Raw genomic sequence first — 19,112 nt, 5'->3', positions numbered from 1 at the left:
GTTGAAAATATTTATCACATTCACCGAGCTACACGAATTAATTAGTGTTATTTTTATCATCCTTGACTTAAACCTTTTTCACTAAATCACAGTATGCTAATTTTGGCTGCATCTAATCATTTTATCAAAATATTTCTATTTGGTTTTAAGGATTTTCTGTTATTACTCTTTGGAAACATGTTCCCTTGAATAGTCGGCGGTCACTTGCTTAATAATAATGTGTTATTAAAATATTCAGTCGTCTGGGGTTGCCTATCTTTATTTTATTGACGAATGGTTCCTTTTTTATATTTTTGTGTTTCATAAGTAAACTCATCATAGATACCAGGATTAAAATTTTCGTCTACTAAAGACTCACCAGTGACGTTCTAATGAAAACAAAAAATGAGAAAGCCAAATAAAGTACGGAGTCGAAGGTCATGTTAACATTTTCTGACTCGAAGAAGTCTTTTAGATGTTTGTAGCCATCAGTTGAAAATACACATACAATTACTATAGAATTGCTTTTGTAAACTTGTACATATTGGGAGGGAAACATGAGTTCAGGAAGCTCTGATTTATCTTTGATTAGTTCCTGGTAAACACATCTATATTCTGTGATTTAACAATCAAATCTCTGAGAATAAAAATTCAATTATACACAAAGGTTTAACATTTGTTTATAGGACATGAGCAATATAGGTGTGAGGTTACCAGGTTAATCAACGTATTATTTTGTGAAAAAATACTCGTCGGAGTAACCAAGGTAAAATTCGGTGTATGGGTAACATGGGTAATAAAAAAAACATCTGTGAAAAGTGACCAGGGGTCACCAATGTTAATAATTATGTAAGGTAACAGGGGTAACCAAAACAAATATTTGTGAAAAGACACCAATGGTAATTAAGGTTAACATAATAATATGTATAAGGTGAACAGGTGTAATTATTTGTTAAAGGTGTCTTAAGGTAATGAAAATCACCATTTGTGTTATATAACTTCTTTATAAGGTGACGAAAGGTTAAGGTCTATATATGTATAGGGTAACACGTGCTAACAAAGGTCAATTAGGTGTCAATGGCCAAGGGGATTAAAAACCAGTTGCTGTAATAGTTATCACATGAAGACGCGGTGTGTCAGTGTTAGATTAACAAAGTGGAATATTTTTTTTCACATCCTAGCTGTTTTAGATAAGATAAAAATATTTTTTCCGTCATAAAATTTTGTTTAGAACGCCACACAATCCTTATATTACTATATTATATATACCCTTTATGATCCCTTAGTAAAATGTTTAAATATGTTTATTTAACATGAGTTTGCATCCACTCGTACTGGTATAGGGGTATGAATTGTGGTCTATATGCTAAAGATCTTTAGTTCGATTCTCAACACACATTCTTGATTTTTTTCTACACAAGCTTTGGCAGTTATAAGTTTTATTGTGGATATCACATTTTCACCACAATGTTACTGAAAAAGAAAATCACGCTAGGGTGATCATGTAGGGGTGATAATCATATCCGGCTGAGATCACTACTGGTAGCACAAAGAAGCATGGATGTAGATGTCAGGTGATCTGGTATAACTTGAGTCAGGAGGTGCATAAGAAGGGCAAGTGATAATCAAAGACAACAACAACTATTTAATTCGTCAATGGGTAACAATCGAACATTATGTTTACAGTGACCATGGATTTAACAAAACCAGTATATGTGTTTTAAAAGTAATTTAATTTTCTCCTTAAAAGAATTCGGATACACAAATTCATAGATTCATTTTCATTTTTTAGCATTTTTGTTCAGCTCGTTGTGGACTGAGGTTATCTGACATACTTCAAAACTTTCTTGATTACGTTTTAATAAAAAAAAAAAATCATTACGAAACCAAGGATCTAGCTCTTTAAGCAAAGATGACTTACATAGATTAGCATTTTCTTAGTAGTAGGTCACATTCGTTCAAATAGCTCTTAAAGTTTCAGTACTGGCGATATTTTATTACATACCCAACTTAGACTTTTCGTTGATTATTTAGAAGTCATCAATTAACCAAGATTCACACTCACTCAGGCAAAGTTTAATAACAGTGATAAGCCTATTCCTTTTGTTCCCGTGTTTGTCAAAAAGCTCCCTTAACATTAAAGTATTGATACAGAATTGGCTTCCAAAAGATTTGATCATGTCTTTTCATGAAAATTGTCTTTCTCAGTGTTGTAAAAAATGGTTTTACAAACCCTACAAATTTCGCTATTGGTTCGTGGACTACTACCATTTTGGTAAATAAAAACTATGCATATCAAATTTCTTACGGCAGAATACTTTTTCATGGATGTGCACATTTTACAGAAATATCTTCTTACGGCAGTAAATATTTTTCATAGATGTGCGCATTTTACAGATATATTCGACAACGCAGAGGCTTTTGCTTTTGACCAAACAAACAATCAAATTTAACAACAAAAAATTCCCTAAAATAACAGTTAGGCATTAATCATGTTAATATGTGTTAAAAATAAAAATCAAGTTATCATGCAAATGTTCAACGACGTGCAGTGTTTTGATTTATTAAATACATATAAAGGCATACAAATTATTTAAGGTGAAATTATATAGATAAAATTACTCAGTCTTCGTAATTTTTAAATAACAAAATCTATACAAAGAAATTTTAATGTATAATCGTAATAAGATATAACTATTTGCTAATCCAAGTACCTTATAATTAAATGTATTTGCACAATCAAACTTTCTTCTTAGGTTTCAATTGAACCACCGAAGGTTTCTTTAGTTTCACAATATAAACAGATCGGATTAACAATGAAATAGAAATATTAAATTTTATAGTGAACATTTCGGTATTCAGCAAGCCGGCGAAATGGCACAGGTCAGGCTTCATGACGAAACCGTCAAATGGATGGCAAAATTCGATGATCTAGACGAAATAATCGTTAAACAACACCTTTCAAATTTTGCGGTAAGAGGTAAGTTCATCCTGTATTTGTTTTAGTCAGCATTTGAAAGTGATAAGTTCTGTTGAATTTTTACCATAATTATAAATATACCGTTTATTAATCTGTCTACCCTACTGGAGAATCCAGTGTTTTAGGTTTGTGGTGCTTAATAATTTTAATTTCTTTTTATGCAGTGTTTTTTAGACTGTTGTTTGTCATTCATTCATATTTTTGTTTTTTTGTTTTGGCATGCTGTTAAAAAAATGTAATGGACTTATTAGTTTTCTTGTGTTATGTTCCATACGCATATTGAAAGCTACATCAAATACAGATAAAATTGTGATAAGGTCAACTTAAAATTAACACCAATGGCTATACACAATAACCAGCTAACATACCTTTTTATTTATTTCTCTCTGTGCATCGTTTAAAGTAACAAAACACGGTTTTGAATTTCTCTTGGAACATTATACTTCATAATTCTTTGTTTGAAACGCTGCTTACAACTGATCACGGGTCACATATTCATAACGATAAAATACAATATGACCATAGATATAATTCTTTTGAAGGATATAAGTTTGATATATGTGATCTGCATAATCAAAAAATTATGGAAGCGATAGAAGAATTAGGTAAGTATCGTATGATTTAAAAAAACAAAACGTTTTTTTATTGAGTCTTATAAAAAAAATAAGAAGATGTGGTATGTGTTTCAATGAGACAACTCTCCAAAATAGATCTCATGATAACGACTATGTCCAAATGTTTAACCTTCGTTCTGATATATAACTTCCTGGTCTTGAATAAGAAGACAATTATCAAAAGTCATACCGCATTTGTAAGTTATGAAAGGTTCCCTTATGATTAAAATATAAATATAAATATCAAAGGATAAATTCAATTGCTGGAAATATGCTTCAAATAAACGAGAAACTATTATGACAGACATCAATCATTGCCAACTACGATATAACAAGCATTGGATAAATATATAAAGAATGCTCCGATTCTGCTTGAGGTTTCGGTCAAACACCTTGATCTGATTTTGTACGATAAATTAAGAAAAAATACCATAAAATTGACACTGAAAATGGGGAATTTATCAAATATTCAACAACCCGGACAAAGCGCAGAAAATAGCCAAAGGTCACCAATTGATCTTCTACACAGCGAGAAAATCCTGCAGCCGGATTTAAGAAAGAAGCTCTAAAGAATTCATATTATAGAAATTGTCTTACAAAGAAAGGCTATAAAAAACGATAACGCATAACACAAATCAAAGCAGATGTGTCAATATCCTTAATGCGTTCAAATTGAGGAACACAAAAATAGTGCCAGAACAAAAAATCTTTGTGCAGTGATATTGGACATGTTTCAACTAGTCATTATTTATGTTGATTTGGAGAGCAGAGGAGCAACGCATACAGGTGTAAAAACTATCGAGTTAGGAAAGAATTCAATTTTAGAAGAAATTATTGAGTGAAAAAAAGATTTTGTACCTCGAGAAGGCGCATTACAAAAAGCTTTTCAGTGTGTGCTTAAGTATGGAAAACGTTTATAACTGCGTTCTCAAACTTTTTACCACTTATGTGCAAATATTTTAGCTTCGAAATTAGCCATTTAACACATCAAAGTTGATGACATAAGAGGTTACCATTACTGCCTACCTGAAATGAATTTAACAATTGTAGCCTGATATGCGCCTGAAACAGACGAACAAAATAATATAACTGATCTGAGTTTAGTGAGTGTTTATGTCATGAAAATGACAAACTTGAAAAATAAAATTGTTGGTTGAGGTAAAGAATTTGATCAAACATCGTAGGAGGAAATATTTGATATTTCCAGGAATATCTGGAGTTAGTGATTTATTAAAAAAAAAAACCGATGAAAATACGGCTGAAATCCATTTTTTATTTTATGAATGAAATAAAAGTCAAAAACCATATTCCGTTCCATAAAGTATCAACACTAAAACTCAGCCACGAGAGAGTGACGTAGCTAAAATTAAAGACACAAAGGACCATTATAAATTGCTAGCCGTTACGAGAATTACAAATAAAAAAAATTAAAAGTGTAAAGATTAATTTAAAGAAGACATGAACTATTGTATGTTCATTTATGTAAATATTTCTTTTTGATTGAGTTAAGCTATTCCAATTGATATTTATAGTATGTCTTTCTATGTTGTGATGTTACACGTTGGCTTCAGGTACGGGCGACGGTTGGAACCTATCAAAATGTTAAAACCAGCTGTACTTTTTTGTACCTGTCCTTTGTCAAAAACCTGACGTTCAGTAGTTGTCGTTTGTTGATGTGGTTCATTAGTATTTCTTGTTTTTCAATTTTTTTTATAGAGATAAGACCGTTGGTATTCCAGTTTGAATGGTTAACACTGTTAATTTTTGGGCCCTTTATAGCTTGCTTTTCGATGTGAGCCAAGGCTTCGTGTTGAAGACATACTTTGATCTACACTGGTTTCTTTAACAAATTGTAACTTGGACGGAGAGTTCTCTCATTGCATTGGCACTCATACCACATCTTCTTATACCTTTGAATTAGTACCAATCTTAAAGTAAACTATAAAAAGGGTCCTATAGTATAGTATACTATTGTTTTAACAACTCGTTAATTGGGTAGATTTCACCTCTCCTAATCAGTCCCTTTGTATTTATCAATCAAGAGTGATGTGTACAAGTAGATGAATTATCGCATCCTTACACGAATTATGCATTTAAACAATACTTTGATATTAGTAAAAAAGAATTAATACAACTTTTTAATGTCTTTGCATTAAAAAAAAAAAAAAAAAAAATAAATAAATCGTTATGACCTGAAAATAAAAAAAAAAATGACAAATCATTCTAACTTTTGTTGTGTCATATGTACTATTATTTGTCTGTTTGTCTTTTTAATTTTTAGCCATGGAGTTGTCATTTTATTTTCGATCTACATCTTTCACCCCTCTTTTGTCTATTTGAAGAACCGAAATTCTGACACAAATCTATTAAATATGTCAAGGTTGATAAACACAATGTAATGGGTAGTTGTTAAATTAAGAAAGAAATTTAGGCTATCTTATTAAAAAAAAAAATACAGATTGGGAATTTTTACCAAGGGCAAACATAGTAAATGCCTCAAAACACACCTACAAAGTATTTATCTAGTGAATCGTTTAATGAGTTTTATTTGGAAAACCTACATTAATTGAATTATGTAATTTGTGTTGATTGGGATGTCAAAACTGGTATTTTACCAGACTATATGAACTCATCATATATAACAGTATTTACACTTAATACGCCAGACGTGTGCCTTGCCTATTAAAGACTTATCAGTGACACTTGAATAATAAAAGCTGAATAGACAAAATAAAGTGCGAAATTAAAGGACAAAACGTTTCAAAATGTTTGCCGAATACAACTGATGTTATCTATTCCAGGGTACAAAATCTACTTTTTTCCATCTGAAAATATAATTTGATACACAAAAATACTGTTTCGTATATCAAGGTAGATGTCATAAAAAAAAAGTACCTGCAAGAAATTATCCTTTATGTTAGGTCTTTTCACAAGAACTACAGATATAAATTCTAAACTGTTGTAGAAAAATAATATTGTAACACAACTTGTATAGTGGTTAATGATAGAAGTGTTGGTAAAACTAACGTGTAATGCCATACATATAACTGAATATTCATTGTTATCTTCAAATTGATTTGAATGTGTTAAAGAGTTCGAAGATAAATAATTTAATCGATTGATTTCATAGGTCAATTGTCAGTTGCGTTTAGTGAGTTTTGGTCTTTTATAATAATTATCCAACTAATTCAATGACATAGTAAAGAATACATAAATCGGAGAAAGCAATTTTGTTCATATTTTGTTATAATCATTATTGTCATTTTAAGATGTTTTAAAGGTACGACAAAAGACACCAAGCTTAGTTTAACATTTTGAAAGAGTGAACCAGTTCTTTTTCAATTAATTGCGACGAAAATGTTGGTAAACAATAGCTGAAAAAGGAAAAAAAAACATCTTCCATCATTGGTATGTCATTATCTCTTATGTGCTTAATATTTCTAAATGTAGATGATTCCAGTAAATGTTGGAGATTCTGTTGTAGCAAAACTAGGCCTTTGGTTCTAAAGATTTATGATAGTGAAAAGAGAACAATAATGGAACTGAGAAGACCATACCAGTTTCGTCGGCAACGTTTGTTATTTAACAGTCCAAAGGGATTAAAACTAGGAGATATAAAACAAGAGTATGTATCAGTTAATTGATTTATCCAAACAGAAACCTTTCATTAAAGATGTCAGCATTCAAGTGTACATAATATTTATGTTCCATTATATTTGTGGATTTTTGGTACAAAGTATCAAATGTGTATATCTTTCACGAATGCAGGACCCTACATCTGATCTTGTCATCAAATAATGCTTGGTTTGTATAGTGTTGTTCTCGAAAAATGGAGTTTTGTTTGAGTTTTGTCGTCCATGGTCAATTTATATACAGCTTTATATAATAAAGATGATGTGATATGATTGTAAATTAGAAAACTCTCCACCAGATACTGAATAGCGCATAGGTTGTTTATTTCGGAAAATAGAAAACGTATTTTTACCTTTTGGTGTCTTTTGATGTTAAATCATATCGCTATTTTTGGTGAGAATTCTACAGCTTCTTTTAACCCCGACTGACATGAAAAAAAAGATACAAGATCAGTTTTGGTCCCCTCCTTATTTATTCAATCTATTATCATTTTTCATCTTTAATGGTTTTAAAAATTAATTGTTTTTACTTAACCTATGGAATCAACATACAATATTATTCCAACAAAATCATTGATGTTGGAGTTTTTAAACTTATTTTACTGGAAGTTGTACGAACTCATTTTCCTTTTTTTTAAATTCACCTTTGTTTCTATTTATGTTTCTAATTTGCCCGAAAATTATACAAATATATTAAAAGGTCAGAAATGATTTTATCATAATTGTGCAATGAACCCACAAGGTAGGTCCAGCCAACCCTAAGCACACTAGAGAAACGGGTATCTATTTTTTGATGCTATGAATATACGTTATTTCTATAAAGTTAATTTTTTTATACTTCTGTGGTTTGAATTTAAAAACAGATAAAATAACAGAATAAATTAGGCCATAATATTTGTTTTAAATCAAATTATAGTTTAAAAGATTTTCTTGTAGGTCGGCTGAGAACCTTTCGTTTACTGTAAGAGATGGGGCAGGAAAAGAAGTTTGTATATTCGTTAAAGATGAACATTCAAATTCATTTAAGGTGATTGAATTCTAATATATTTTAAAAACAATCAGATTTTGTTTCATGAAACTTGTTAACAAGTCAGAAAGAAGTAAGTACAACTTAGGCAACTCTTGTATTATACCTCCAGGTTTAACCAAAAAAATAGAACCCGAAAAAGCAGTCGGAACTGTATGCCTTTTAACAGAGTGTGGCCAAATATTGTGAAGACATCCATATACCTAGCCTTGTGTGTTTTCTGACAGCATATACGTGATATTTATTTATAATCTTTTCTTTTTATTAGTTATGGTATTCAAAATGCTTGATTTAAATATTTATTTCATTCTAAACTTAAATGCTTTCAAAATTCTCTTATACGACATACTTCCTTAACCGTGATAACTGATCGTTTAGTGACAGTTTTAAAGTGGCAAAACATACAATCACAAAAATACTGAACTACGAGGAAAATTCAAAACGGAAAGTTCTGGAAGCTTTCTAATGGCGAAATCAAAAGCTAAAACGCATCAAACGAATTGATAACAACGGTCACATTCCTGACTTGGTACATGCAATTGATATATATATATTCTCCTTATTAATTACACTTCTGTAGATCAAAACACAAGAAAAAGAAATAGGAAAGATTCAAGATACGTCTCATGCCTTTACAGAGAAGAAGGAAGGTACAAAAGTATTTACACAGGCGAACAGAAGTGGCACAACCAACGAGTTTAAATTAATCTGTAAGTATAGCTCATACTATGAATATAAGTTGAGTGAGAAAACAATTTTCCAGTTAATATATCCTTTGAGAAATCAATCACGACATAAAGTAATATTCAAGGCATCAGCGCATCATACTATAAGTAAAATCAGATGTCAATGGTATCAGATTATAAATGAGAACAAGTTATATTTAGATCAACAAAAAAGAATAACAAAAATAACATCAATGCAAATTTTAAAGGGAAAGTTTATAAAAACTAACAAAATAACACAATATCAATCAATCGAAGAGATAAAAAAAACTGCCGTATTTCTGATTTGGTGCGAACATTTTCATGTGTTAATTGCGTGTTTAATATGACAGTTTTTATTACTTTCGTTATATTAACAAAATTGGGTGAGTAACAGATATAATAAGTGAATGTTAAAATAATTGGGATTCAGCTGCCAAACTCTGAAAACATATACCACAGACATTAAACAACTGTTTAAAACGATTCAAACAAACATGCAAATAAATCTTTCGAAGAATACAACAAAAAGGTGTTTTAGTTGAAAGCTAATTATGAAAGACGCTAACTATTATTTTTTTGTCGTTGATAGTACATTCCATATATAGTATACCCTTTTTCGATATAGTAAAAATTAGGTAAAATATAAGTGGAAGGGTAAGCAAAATAGAAACCACAAAACCATTTTAAAAAACAAGGGATGATATAATGTGATCATGTGAGGTGAGCAAACCCAAGTAACCCTTTTGTATTGATCATTATGCATACAGTTTTTTTTGGATATGCATACGGTCACTGGACAAAACAGTTACAGGTCAAAAAGGCCACAAATAATTTATTGACAATTGTTTGAATATAATAGATATAAAACATTATAAGAGAAAGATCTTAAAATATGTTTCATATATTAATTGTAAGGTTCAGGTAATTGTGCATTTGCTTTGATAAATGAAAAATTATTAAATTCTAAGCATGAAAAGGTTATATTTCTTGACACTATTAAGCCATATAAGAACCAAACCACTTTGACATTTTGTTATAATAATCTTGACAATTATTTGATCATTATTGAAATTTATTAAAAATATTAAATACAAATTTGCTTAATATACTATAGTTCAAGATAGATAAAAAATTGGGTTTAAAAATCGGTTTTCTTATTCAAAGAAAAATTATTTCATAATCGATATGTCTGTTTGTCCTTGACTTTTTGTCTCTGTCGTTTTGTCTCGTGACTTTCTGTCCTACATTTGCAGTTTTGGTGATACGTCTCATATTGAGATTCTACAATTAAGGTCAATGAGAACATGTTCATGGTCATGTAACTTAAGTATTCCATAACGTTAATTAATCTATGCAGTCTTCCGTTTGTCTTTGAATAATATGGCTTCAAGTTTACCACTAGAAACTCTTGTTTCAACAGCTTGTTTGCATGAACCCTCCATTAATGAAATCATTAGAGGAGTGCGAACTCTGAAATTTATATTTTGTCATAAATGTAATATTTGTAAAATTATATATATATACTACTCGTCTAAACATCAACCCAACAATGTTATATCTGTAATTTTGCTTTCGCAATTTTTTTTTCTTCCCTCGCCGGGATTCTAACCCGTGCTACTGAGATATCGTGACACCAAATTGCCTGCATTGTAGCCGTCTCGCTAGAACACTAGCTCGCTAGTGTACTACAGTACATGATATATAAGGCATGGAGATGTTATTTTTACAGATCAGCTAAATTATCTATATATATGAACATAGTAAGGTTCTGAAAGTATACTATATTTTGACTTGTTCTTGTTTTCTGAACCTATATCTACTTCGTGTGAAACAGGTTTTAAATACAAGTCCTTGTCAATTTTAAAAATAAGGAGATGTGGTTTGATTTCCATCGAGTCAACTATCCACTGAAGTTCAAATGAAGTGGATGTAACCAATTATAGACAACTATACGACCTTCCACAATGACAAACTCCATACCGTATGGTCTACTAATAAAGTCCGACTTGAAAAAAAGCTAACAGTTTATTTTCGACTTGTGAGTTTTAATGTCTGTTTGGTATCTTTTGCCTCTGTGTACCGGTAGTTTCCGTACCCAAAATTGAAATCTTAACCAATTGACGTAAATGTACAATTCATTTCATATACTCTACTTCTACTAATATTGATTTTTGAAAAAAAGTACATACAACAAAAATACATTAAATTACATACTTATGCAAAATATACTTAATACTGATAGCAGAGAAAGTAACAAAATTCATATAAGTAACAAATCATGAAATTGATAATCAAACATCATCAGAAAAGGAGCAATTCGAATACTTATGAATTTCATATGTGTGAACATGGGTTTCTTGTTAAACTATTGAGATCTGAATAAATTAATGTCTTGGCAAATTACTTTCTGTCTTAATTACGCTACGAAGAGTCCCAAAATTCACATGCACGCATTTTATATTGATACATATAAAAGTATTACCGAATTTGTAGGGCTTTTTAGTTTCACCTACAAGCATGACTGCTATAGATCTACTTCTTTAAGTGTCTGATTCTAAATTTTCATAATATCAAAATGTCGCATCATATATGATCTTTGCCTAATGTTATAATTTGTAAAGTTTCAGAAAGGCTGTCAGTATCAGAAAAGACTTTGATTCTGGCTGGTACTTTCCTTGCCGACATTTTCTGTATCGATAATGGTTTGTTACGATGGAATTACTCAAACCAGCAGACTGGAGCATATTATGATGTAGTTTTTCAGAATTGTAAATCCAATAGGTCATGGTGGATTCCTGGAAAAAGCCTTACCCTCAACAAGATCACTCCTTTGTTTTAACATTCGAACAGGAACTATAATTGATATATTTCAACCGAAACAATTATTGAATGCGATTTAAGAAAAAAGTTTATAAATTTTACTTTTTTCTTATTTATTGAAATATTCAACATGAAGGTTTTTCGTTTTTGCTAATTTGTCCTTAACTATTAAGAATGTTTAGACAGTTTATATTAATCAGACAAACCACCCACCTTTGTGTTGCTTTGATATACGTGACATGTTGTACTTTACATAACTTTGTTTTATGCTTGCATGAGTATGAGTATTGGCATTTTTGCATTATAGTTCACGTTTATCATTGCATTGAATGTGTGTTTTCTAGTTACACCATAAACGATCATGCTCCCTGTTTGTTGGCGTTTTGGTTTTTATTTAACTTATTATGTTTTCGATTCACCCTAATCATTTATCTACAAATGAACAGATAAAACTCAAATAGAGATAGAATGTTGTAATGTTAACAGCATATCATTGATTTTCCGAACAATAAATGTTCCTTAATCGATGCAATTTTTGTAATTGGTTGCAGTTTCAAAACAAAGAGTTTGGTGTCGTGTCACAATTTCAAAACCATCTTTAAATGAAACTAAACTTTGTAATCATTAACTATGTTGAAAGATTGTTTAAACACTTTTGTTTTTTTTAAATTGTGGTTAAGAGTATACCGGTTTATTTCAAAAAATAAAATCACAAAAATACTGAACTTCGAGGAAAATTCAAAACATAAAGTCCCTAATCAGATGTTTTTTTAATCAATGTTTTTTTTCAACAAGGATCTTTGTTTTATAAATATCTATGACTGTGCATAAAACTTAACGGAAATCAGTTGAGACAATCTAAACTTTATGACGACATAAAACTAATGCAGAACAGACAGACAGACTTTTATTTTTTATAAGAAAACTAGTTGGTGTAGTATTATAAAATCATCAGACCCAATGGCATTCATTGAACCATCAATCTTTTCACAAACAAAAGTGAAGTGGAATAAGTCATGCAAATCCAATCTTTTTTGATGTACCAATTACAATAATAAATCATCACTTGTTTAAAGAAAGATTTGATTGTTTTTTATGGACTTTTTGAAATAATGAATAAGTGCCAACAAAGCTTTCGAGATCCTTTTCACGATCATCAAAATGCTGTACACGATCTTTCACGATCCAAAATATCAATTTTATACAAACATTAATAATTGAATGTGTGTTTTCTAGTTACAACATAAACGATCATGCTCCCTGTTTGTTGGCGTTTTGGTTTTTATTTAACTTATTATGTTTTCGATTCACCCTAATCATTTATCTACAAATGAACAGATAAAACTCAAATAGAGATAGAATGTTGTAATGTTAACAGCATATCATTGATTTTCCGAGCAATAAATGTTCCTTAATCGATGCAATTTTTGTAATTGGTTGCAGTTTCAAAACAAAGAGTGTCGTGTCACAATTTCAAAACCATCTTGAAATGAAACTAAACTTTGTAATCATTAACTATGTTGAAAGATTGTTTAAACACTTTTGTTTTTTTTAAATTGTGGTTAAGAGTATACCGGTTTATTTCAAAAAATAAAATCACAAAAATACTGAACTCCGAGGAAAATTCAAAACATAAAGTCCCTAATCAGATGTTTTTTTAATCAATGTTTTTTTTCAACAAGGATCTTTGTTTTATAAATATCTATGACTGTGCATAAAACTTAACGGAAATCAGTTGAGACAATCTAAACTTTATGACGAAATAAAACTAATGCAGAACAGACAGACAGACTTTTATTTTTTATAAGAAAACTAGTTGGTGTAGTATTATAAAATCATCAGACCCAATGGCATTCATTGAACCATCAATCTTTTCACAAACAAAAGTGAAGTGGAATAAGTCATGCAAATCCAATCTTTTTTGATGTACCAATTACAATAATAAATCATCACTTGTTTAAAGAAAGATTTGATTGTTTTTTATGGACTTTTTGAAATAATGAATAAGTGGCAACAAATCTTTCGAGATCCTTTTCACGATCATCAAAATGCTGTACACGATCTTTCACGATCCAAAATATCAATTTTATACAAACATTAATAATTGAATGTGTGTTTTCTAGTTACAACATAAACGATCATGCTCCCTGTTTGTTGGCGTTTTGGTTTTTATTTAACTTATTATGTTTTCGATTCACCCTAATCATTTATCTACAAATGAACAGATAAAACTCAAATAGAGATAGAATGTTGTAATGTTAACAGCATATCATTGATTTTCCGAGCAATTTTTGTAATTGGTTGCAGTTTCAAAACAAAGAGTTTGGTGTCGTGTCACAATTTCAAAACCATCTTTAAATGAAACTAAACTTTGTAATCATTAACTATGTTGAAAGATTGTTTAAACACTTTTGTTTTTTTTAAATTGTGGTTAAGAGTATACCGGTTTATTTCAAAAAATAAAATCACAAAAATACTGAACTCCGAGGAAAATTCAAAACATAAAGTCCCTAATCAGATGTCAAAATTAAAAATGATAAAACAAACCAAACGAATGGACAACGACTGTCATATTCCTGAATTGGTACAGTCATTTTCAAATGTAGAAAATGGTGGATTGAACCTGGTTTTATAGCCCCAAACCTCTCACTTGTATGAAAGTCGCATACAATTCCATTATATTTACAACGATGCGTGAACGAAACCGACATAATACGTAAAATTATAACTATGGGTACAGCAGTCATCACCGTGTCACAATCTCAGTTTAGAACAAAGAAAAAACAAATATTTAACAAAGAAGCACAAAAAAGCATCTATCTAATTTAACAACCACATTCATTGCTTACTTGTATATGTATTTTGAATCAACCAATAAAGGATTGAAATATTTGAAATCTTGTGACTGAATGGCAAGCTTCACATTAACTAATGTACAGTCGCATGTATGAAGTCAGAATGTGAACGTCACACAAATGAATAAAAAAACCAATATAACACGTTATTAGGATCTTGGTACCTTCCGATGAACTTTTCTTTAGAAAAAGGACGAGACGTTCTTTGACATACTCCTGGTTCATCAACTTTCTGCTCATACACGGGTGACGTTTTACCAGCTGCACACTCTTGAATATGAAATAAGTTGGGAAAAGTATATCCCGTATGCAGGTGAAGTTTGTACATAGCTACTCAGGTGGGAGAAATTGATAATTTCAAAATAAAATTCGTCTCGTTTGTCATAGATTCTGGTACTGAGTTGACTGTGTATGTCAAATTCGAGGAATACGTCTAAACATGAGTCGGAAGAGGCCGTGTTAGTTGTTTCTTTAATTTCTAGTTCTGGGGATATATTAATGGAAGCCAATCAGAAAAGTTCGGATTTTTAAAGGAAAAAACATCATAAATATATCTGAAAGTGAAATTGAATAATCTTGCTTCGATTTGTTTATCTTCTTATTTTTGACAAGTGTCTGAAGGAACTCCAATTCATGTGAAAGTAAGAAGAGGTCGGCACAGTTCGTTCCCATAGGAATGCCAACAATTTGTTGAAAAAGTCTACCTCCAAATTCAACAAATATGTTGCCGATAAGAAACTCCAGCTTACTGATCACTTGTTCCTCTGTGTAGAATGTTTTGCTCTTCTGTTTTGGCAGCAGCTTAAGTATAAGTTCTATGTCAAAATGTAACAGGAAAAATAATATTGTAAAAAATGATTTTCTAAAGCGTTTTGCATTATTTAGTTTCTTCAAATACGATCAAAGTTTATCAAACCATAAATATTTTCAATACAGATCAAACTGGCGATGATCGAAAGTTATCCTATTACAAATACTGTTTTCTTTACAAGTAGTGGTTAAACAAGTTGATGTAATTTACTTGCATATCATATTGTTAGAGTACAATTGTCATTTGAATATAAAAAAACTAACGGACAATTGATATTGGCATAAAATGTAAAAAGTATTTTCATACAATATTTTAAATTCAAAAGACTAAATGTTTTTCAACTCGCATCCGTCAATATTTACTCAAACAGGACAAACCAGCTGGTCAAACCTCAAGCACTCAAAATTTTTCAATACACCGGACCGTTGCAAAACTGAAATAAATTATAAAAAAGTTATTTCCCAATCAATTATGCAACAAAAACGTTGGTGTTCCATGTTAAATTTAACAGTATAAACTGTCATTTAATTCAAAGGGATTGTTTATTAATTAGAGGGATGAGCTAGTTTATAAAAAAGAAGATGTGGTATGATTGCCAATGAGACAACTGTCCACAAGAGACCAAAATGAGACTTGTTTTATTCTACTAAATCTGATTATATGTTAGTATTCATATAGTTCAAAATGATTTGTCCAACATTTTCCATGTTGGTTTTTGTGTACTGTTGTTTGTCTGTTTGTCTTTTTCCTTTTTATTCTTGGCTTTGTCAATTTATTTTCGACTTATGAGTTTGAATGGTCGTTTAGTTCATCGCCTCTTTGTTTAAGATCCTTTTTAATGCAATTTGTTCAAAGTTGTTATTTCATTTTTCCTGATAAATGAAACTCATATCACTCTAAGTTATTATTTTCAAGTTCTTTTTATTGTATAACAAACAATTAAATATGGAATATTAAAGAAAACATTTACTCTGTTTTTGATTTAGAATTATGGACTTAAAAAAACTTACTGATCATGCTTTTCATGAATGGGAGGCCTGAAATTCTGTTTCCCTTAGCAGTTATTTGTTTTATATAAGTAGAGACAGTGATCTGACAACTTATCAAAATCTACAGGTAGTTAAAGCTGCATAGAAAAAAAAACCGAAACAAAACTATGCAGGCAAAGATTTAAGTCAATAGCAAAATTCCTTTGAAATATTATACCCAAGAACCATTATTATATAGTTAAAAAATTATCTTTTTTCATAACCTTATATTACACAATGTTTTCACCAGATTTCAAAACAAAACTCCAGATTCACATGAATAAAACTCATATATGCAATCCTTTAAATAACAAAACAATATTGAAATTCTAGAGACTTATTATCACTGTCAGATATTTGTATAGAATAACTACAAAAACAAAGGGTTTCTGAATCATCAACCAAAATAGTTTTAACAGCCGTTTCCCACAATAATGAAGTACGACAGGTTAGTTATTATAGATAAGTATTAAAGGAAAATATCATCTGTTTTTATTTCTTTGTTTGTGTCTGCTCTTGGTATCACGTTAAATGGAGGTTTTAACGCTTTTAAACTGCGACGTACCGTCTTTTGTTTTTAAATCGAGTGTAATACGTAGTAAATAATGCTGACCGGATTCTGATCGCGAGTCATGAGGTCACTGACGTCAACATTTGTTTTTTTATTCCCTTATGTATTACACGATGTTAGCAATTTACTTCACGGGTCTAGAATTCTAAAACTTCTTTTATATTTTTCAACAGGATAACTGTCTTGTAATCAATATTACTGGTAGTTTTCATTACATCTAAACTCAATCATCATATGTCATTTTCGATCATGAAATAAACCAGTTTATATGAAAAATCTTATCTATCTTATATATCATCAAGCTTGTTCGGTAAAAATAGTTTCCGGCAACGATTCTAATTTTTCGTTTTCAATATACAAGTATCGTTTTAAAATCTCTTCCTGGTTAGGAAACAACAAGCTCTACTATTAATGTATATATTATTTTGAGCTACCCACAGGTATGTCTGAATTTGAAATTCAATATAAAAATAAGATTCCTAAATAAATATAGTATATAAGTGTACTACTCTTTTTAACGATAACATACTGAGAATAAAGAGTATCAATCCATGCCAGTAGGTGTAAGGAAAAACTATTTCTCTAAAATCAGTCCCGGATATGTAATTGTATATTCTTTTAATTATTTTTCTTCTAGAGAATACATTTCAAACATAAAATTATTACAACAGTTTGACGACTTTATCAAGTAGATATTAATACTTCATATATTAACTTGGTGTCTGTAACTGTGCATGCATTCTGCTCTGAAAAAGAATATGCATCTCAAGATTTGTTTTCTGTTCAGACATATAATTTGCCTTGTATGTACAGAACATTATAATTGTCATCAAATTATTATGTTCATATTATTGTACATCATTTATTTTATAACTACAATTTTAGTTGTGTAATGTCAGAATCAGTGGCGGATCCAGAAATTTTCATAAGTGGGGGCCCACTGACTGACCTAAGAGGGGGCCCGCTTCAGTCATGCTTCAGTGATTCCCTATATAAGCAACCAAATTTTTTCCCAAAAAGGGGGGGCCCGGGCCCCCTGGGCCCCCCTCTAAATCCGCCTCTGAGAATATTATTATTTTCTTGCAATATATCGCTCGCCTACAGTATCTGTATACTATACATATATCGATTTTGAGCTCCAACCCTACTGCCGGACAACGTGTATTGCTGCTGACGAGTGGTGTATGAACCTCCGTGACCTCGGAATTTGTGCATTCGCATTCCAATGACGTATTTCTTGACCTTGTGTGAATTATAAATTGATTTACGTTCTGGTTGTTTTGTAAGCATTTCGTTAGAGCAGAACGAAATAAACAGACAGACATGAACAGTATTATTAACTCCATTATCTACGAAATCTTCAAGTTTAAAACTTTGTTGTTTACATGTGTAAAACAAAAACTAAATCAACCGTGCAACAATGTCAATTTAAGCATGCTCATTGAGTGTCAACTTCATTCTGAAGCGTAGGACAATTCAGACACTTTAGTTTTAAATTGGACAATGTTTTGTTATATGGTTTTATTGTTGAAATTAGTTGTTATGCTATAACGAATATTTATTTACTTTAGCCAATGTATTATTGTCGACCATGCGATATTTATTTCGGTATACCAAGTAGCTGATTGTGTGGACTTTTTATAATATTACACCGTCTTAGACATGTTAAAGGCAAAATAACAAAAACTAATATATTTTTAAATCGAAAAGAAATGCAGTAAATGTGAATTTTTCTGTCTTTCAAGGCAAAATTAAGGCAACAGTAGTATACCCTGTTCAAAACTCATAAATCCATGGACAAAAAAAAATCGGGGTAATAAACTAAAACCGAGGGAAACGCATTAAATATAAGAGGAGAACAACGACATAACACTAAAATGTAACACACATAGACAAAATCCCACGAGAATAACAAATATAACATATATATATAACATCAAAACCAAATACATGAATTTGGGATAGACAAGTACCGTGACACGTCTTATCGCAATGTGAATTTACACTCAAAAATAAAAGAAAACAAACGACACAACGTTATAATGTAATATACACAGAAACGAACTATAATATAACAATGGCCATATT

The 19,112-nt window shown here is 30.5% G+C and overlaps 1 long non-coding RNA gene across 1 annotated transcript; it reads left to right on the top strand.

The window, feature by feature from the left end:
- Positions 1-2,742: 2,742 nt before the first annotated feature.
- On the top strand, positions 2,743-11,892 carry LOC143055518 (uncharacterized). Its single transcript, XR_012972067.1, has 6 exons — positions 2,743-2,959; positions 3,502-3,564; positions 7,024-7,198; positions 8,142-8,232; positions 8,813-8,942; positions 11,561-11,892. It is a non-coding gene; the product is annotated as an uncharacterized LOC143055518 (long non-coding RNA).
- The last annotated feature ends 7,220 nt before the right edge of the window (positions 11,893-19,112 follow it).

This window comes from Mytilus galloprovincialis, chromosome 12, assembly GCF_965363235.1.
Source record: "Mytilus galloprovincialis chromosome 12, xbMytGall1.hap1.1, whole genome shotgun sequence".
Classification (NCBI taxonomy): Eukaryota; Metazoa; Mollusca; class Bivalvia; order Mytilida; family Mytilidae; genus Mytilus; species Mytilus galloprovincialis.
Note: the sequence above shows the minus strand (reverse complement) of the source record. Positions and strands in the feature narration are given on the sequence as shown.